Source organism: Mastomys coucha, unplaced genomic scaffold, assembly GCF_008632895.1.
Source record: "Mastomys coucha isolate ucsf_1 unplaced genomic scaffold, UCSF_Mcou_1 pScaffold21, whole genome shotgun sequence".
Lineage (NCBI taxonomy): Eukaryota > Metazoa > Chordata > Mammalia > Rodentia > Muridae > Mastomys > Mastomys coucha.
In genome coordinates, this window is record NW_022196904.1 from 63,693,819 (window position 1) to 63,699,065 (window position 5,247).

The following is a 5,247-nucleotide window of genomic DNA, read 5'->3' on the forward strand; positions in this document are numbered from 1 at the left end:
AATTAATGTCACAAAGAGTTTGCTTAGGAGACATGAAGTCACACAAAGAAGAATTTAGCTGAAGAAGAGCTGCCTACAAAACACCCCCAACATCACTAGTCTGTTAACCAGGCCTGTCATAGCCAAGCAAACATTAGGATGCTAGAAAGTGAATGTTTACTTACTGGGATTGACCAACCTTTAGGCTCCATTCTCATAACAAAGGAGGCAGCCCTGACTTACAGCAGGTTATTAAGTTCATCTTCACATCAAAGAACATGCCTCTAACTGGAGCCACTCTGGGTAGCTTTCCAGGGTCACAACCAATGTTACTTCTCTTGGCCTGCCATAAAGCTCCCAGTTCTCTTCTTGAGACAACATAAATTCTGTTAGGTAGACCAGATGACTCTGGGTAACAACCATTTGAAAAAGAACAACACCCGTCTATTTAAAATAACTCTGGCAATATCTTTTTCTTAGCTGTGTGGATCTCCCAACTGCCTCAGTGGTCAGACTGGCCGTCTCCTGTCTCTATTAAATTCTTCAAAGTGTAAGCTGGGGCCAGGCCCCCAAAGAGAGTCAAGGATGACTACCCACAAAGAACGAATAAAACCTAAGGCACATGTAAGTTAGTGAAATCTTATATTCATGGCTGGCTCCTCTTTGAGAATTAGGCAGAGCTGCACTTACTATTATGAAAAAACGTTTCCTTTATTAGTCTTCAAGTGTGTAGAGTGATTCTCATTGAAAAGGCATATTATTTCTATAGCAATGTATGCCTATAATACTAGTGTTGAGGAGACTGAGATAGGTAGATCTTGAGTTGGAGGTAGATCTGGACTATATAGTCCTGTTTGGGCTTCACAGTGACTTCCTATCTTAAAAACAGAGGGAAAGCAGGAAGGAGAAGGAAGGGTGTGTGTGAGTGAGCGTGTGTGTGTGTTTGTGTGTAAAACACACTCATAAACCCACAGAAGTTATGATAACCTTCATGAGATGATGTTGGAAATCGCTGCTGTGAAGGTTGAAGTCATATTACCAGAAAGCCCTGAGCTTGGTGCAAAATGGCAGATTCCCTTTGTCAGCTGGCCCTTCCCTTCTCTACCTGGGAGATCCCAGACTCCATTGCCTACCTGAGGGATACCTGAAGAATATCATGTAGCCCTGCACCTGAGATTCCTGGAATGGCTCTCCATTCAGTAGCTTAGCCTTCAACCAATGACCTTTGCCTACCCCTTTCCCCAAAACTATACAACCCTTAGTTCACCCTGGAATTAAGTGTATGCATACAAGCCCACCCCAAATAAATATGCACAAGCTAAGATGGTAGCAGAGAGCTATTTTATTGAAGATCATCAGAGAAGGCCTTCGCTTAAAAGCTGTAATACTAAGATCCCGGGAGAAGGCCTTTCTCCCCCCACCTCCCTTCACTGTAGCCATCCAGTGTCCATGGATAACTGGGTACACCTGGAAGGAGCTGGGGATGGAATTAAGATGGGTGGATGAGAGAAATAAGGAGCCAAGGCAAAGTTCCTTGATCAAGGCTTAAATTTTAATGTACAGCTCAGAATATATATGTGGGAAAACCCAAGGACCCACCTCTTTGTTTCGGTTGGGTTCTGTTGCAAAGTAAGCTTTTCAGCAGCTCAGCGGGCGAGCAGTTCTCAGTTCTCAGGTCTCTGGCAGGAAGATGTAAACGTGGCAAGGCCTGATGTCTGGCTCTAGTGTCGGAGGAGGTTTGTTTAGCCAACTCAAGGCCGGGGGAAGGGCACACTTCGCTCCAAGGTTGACCAGAATCCTGCCAGAACTTCATGCGTTTCAGGTTCTGCTTCATCCTTCCAGCCCAGTGTGCAGTGGCTTCTGGACACCCTGAGAGGGAGGAAGCAGAGGAGTGGAGGATGAGGAACCACAGCTGGACCCCCAAAAGCATACCATAGATGAAGCCAGTCAAAATTCCAGCATAGGGGCACTAATGATGCTCACCTATAGATGAGGAGCTATTAGTAATTGATGCCTGGTGGAGGAAAGGGGGTTATTTTTCTTGACGGATATACATGGTTACACATGCTGTAGTGGATGGTCCACATGCAGGTAGAACTAGTTTAACTTAGTGACTTACTAAAAACAAACACAAGCTGGGGCGGGGGCGGGGTGGTGGTGGTGCACTTTAAATCCAGCACTTGGGAAGCAGAAGCAGGTGGATCTCCCTGAGTTCCAGGCCAGCCAGTGTTAGCAAATTTTTCTAAGCTCCACCAACAGTTGCCCCCGGCAATAGCCAGGCAGGCCTGACTTCCTATAAAAGGGGCTATTTGGCTTCCTCCTTTCTCTCTTACTCTCGTTGCCTCTTCTCTCTGACTCTTTTCCCTCCCTGACCCCTCTCTCCTTCTCTCTTCTTTCCCCTCCCCTCCTCTCTCCACTGTCTCTGGCTGATCTCTCCTCTCCTCTGTCTCTGTCTCTACTCCCTTCCACTCCCCTTTCCATGCCCTAAATAAATTATAACCATTGTATTGCTGGTACCTCTGGGGGAAGGGATGCTTCAGGAAGCATACCTCTCACCTCACCATACCTGGCCCTATCAAACATCCTGGTGCTCAATCACTCGCTCGCTCTCTATTAATAAAACACAACAGCCAGGGTTAAATAGTTAGACTGTGTCTCAAAAAAAAAGTATACATACATGAAACTGTCAAAGTATTTTTGAAAAAGGAAACTATAACAGAAACAAAGGTTATGATTGAGCCATTAGTTGAGGAGAAAAATAGTTGGAAGAGCTGGTATCAAGTGGCCTGTGTCAAGATAAAATCTAATAAATACCCTTAACATTTACAGAGAAAAAGACGTCGGGTGGTGGTGGCGGCGGGGCATGCCTTTAATCCCAGCACTTGGGAGGCAGAGACAGGTGGATTTCTAAGTTCGAGGCCAGCCTGGTCTACAGAGTGAGTTCCAGGACATCCAAGGCTACACGGAGAAACCCTGTCTCGAAAACAAAACAAAAAACATAAAGAGAAAAAGACTCTCTTTCCTCCCTTTCAGCATTTATTTATTAAAATTTGTGAGAGGAAATTTGGTCTCTACTCCTTTTAGGAGTTATGTGAATCCTGAGGGAGAAAAGTCAGCCTGCTTTACCGCCCAGGACAGTCTTTCTCAATGCCCAACAGAGCCCTCTCGATTTGAAATGAAATTCCCACAGAAGGTAGTCTATTTCCCAGCTCCTGTGGGCATCCTGCTGTTAAATCACAAGCCTAACTTCTCTATTTATCTCTATTTATTTAAAAATAAATAGAAAAGTAAATCAGTGGTTTATTTCTTGTGGGTACAGCTAACAGATTATCAGCTACCAATCACCAGATGAATTTGGCCTGCTATAAAGAAAAGTCCTGTCTTGTCAGGACTTGGTGTTTGTCTTGGATCTGCTGGTTGGAATACTGTTTATTCAATACTGAGGCGGGTTTTCCCTTTCTACTTTGTGAATAGAAAGGTGAGTGCTGGGAGATTCCTTGTATGTAATGATAGCTTTTTCAGTGCCTGCTACCAAGGTTTTCTACGTTTGGCTTTCTGCTCCAAGGTAAAAATTGCTCTGATCATCAATACCCAATGAAAAGGTGGCAATTATGATTCGGACTTTCTCTGTCTAGAGAGACTTTCCCATGCCTTCCAGAGAGTGTTGCATGTAGATTCCCAGCTCACCTGCAGGATGCAGGAGTGCAGGCTAGAACAAGGTAGCCTCATGTAGACTCCTTCTGGATATTTTAGTGCAGGCTCCACTAGTAGGGGCATTATAGGCAGTAACAATTTCCTTCTGTCTTAGTTTCTATATTTATAAAACATCCCAAGCTCACTTGCAGTTTGCAGAGGGAATGCAGGACAGAAAAAGGTAGCCTGACACCAGCTCCTAAAACTGGTCTTAGCTTTACAGCACAGCACTTGGCGGGGTTAAGTTTCAGGTGCTATAATGAGTATTATTTAGCAAGGGACAAAAGGTCTGAGAAACACAGCAAAGCCCATATCCCTAAAGAAACTCACACTCCAGTAAGGATTTTCATAGCAACATCTGACCCTGTCTGGACATAAACTAAATTTTAAGTAGAAAAATGGGCAGGTATTTTTTATGAGGGAAATTTTATCAATTCCCCCTAGTGAACACGTTCCCATAGTTAACCATCTCTGCACAGTTTAAATTCTCTTCTGAGCTAGATTAACATGAAACAAATCCGAAAAATTTTATCCAAAGAAACATGGGGGGAGGGGGGTTGCACTATCCCTGTCCTGGAAAGGCTGAGAAACCATGCCTTATGTCTTATGTCTTGGGGCACGCCCCAGGTTTTTCTCCCATCTAGAACACTTAAGGGAAGGGGGTTTTGTACAGTTGTGCTAATAAACACTTCACACTCTAGAGCCCGCCATACAAGTCTCTCTGCTGAGCTCTGGGTGTGCCACTGGCATTGTTCTCCGCGCACAAAAACAACTTTCGGAGGCCATCTTGGAAGCAGGAGAATTCTGGGCGCCTCCGCGGGGGGCCTGGCGGTAACTAGGCAACGGAGGCGCACCCAGTTCCGCGCAGCCGCAGACCGCCGGGCGCGAACGCCCCGCTGCGTGGGCGGGGCTGATGGGGGAGGGCAGCGGCGGAAAATTACCTTAGGTTCTTCTTAAAGGCACAGGGACCTTTCTTGCTAAAGGTCCAAGCGCCAGCCGACCTTGTGTGCAGCTTTTACAAAGTCTATTCGCGATGCACAGTGTCCTTATTTTTCTCTGTGAATAAGAATTTTATTTATCTTCTCAGAGGAATAGAATCCAATTCCAATTAGGTTCCCTGTGTAGCCTTAACTCTCTAAGTGGGCAAATAAGGGAATGAATAGGCTTCCTCAAAATCAAATCAAGGGGTGTGGGAGGGGAGACCAATCAAACAAAACAGCCACCAAATTAACCCTAAATATCGAATGTCAAAGAAAGAGCTAATGAACTCAGGAAAGGGATAAAGTGAGCATTCAGGAATAAAGTCATGACTGACTGCAGTAGCTTGAAAAACGTACAGATTCTGAGGCAAGGAAAATTTATTCTTTACAGATGGGTTGACAGATTACAGTATATACTAAAAATTAACAAAAAAAACATGATGTCTGTTAAGTAAAGCTGGTCATTTTTTACAGTAAATAAAACCACAAGACTTTTTGCTTTTTAGAAAAAAAATGCAGTTTTCTTAAAGCTTTTGGTAGCACACGGGTACTGATGGCGGTACAGTTATACCACAGTACGCTTGTGGAGGTCGGA

The 5,247-nt window shown here is 44.6% G+C and overlaps 1 long non-coding RNA gene across 1 annotated transcript; it reads right to left on the reverse strand.

The window, feature by feature from the left end:
* Positions 1 to 1,513: 1,513 nt before the first annotated feature.
* On the reverse strand, positions 1,514 to 4,841 carry LOC116100576. Its single transcript, XR_004122644.1, has 2 exons — positions 4,614 to 4,841; positions 1,514 to 1,848 (listed from the first exon to the last, which is right to left on the reverse strand). It is a non-coding gene; the product is annotated as an uncharacterized LOC116100576 (long non-coding RNA).
* Positions 4,842 to 5,247: the final 406 nt, after the last annotated feature.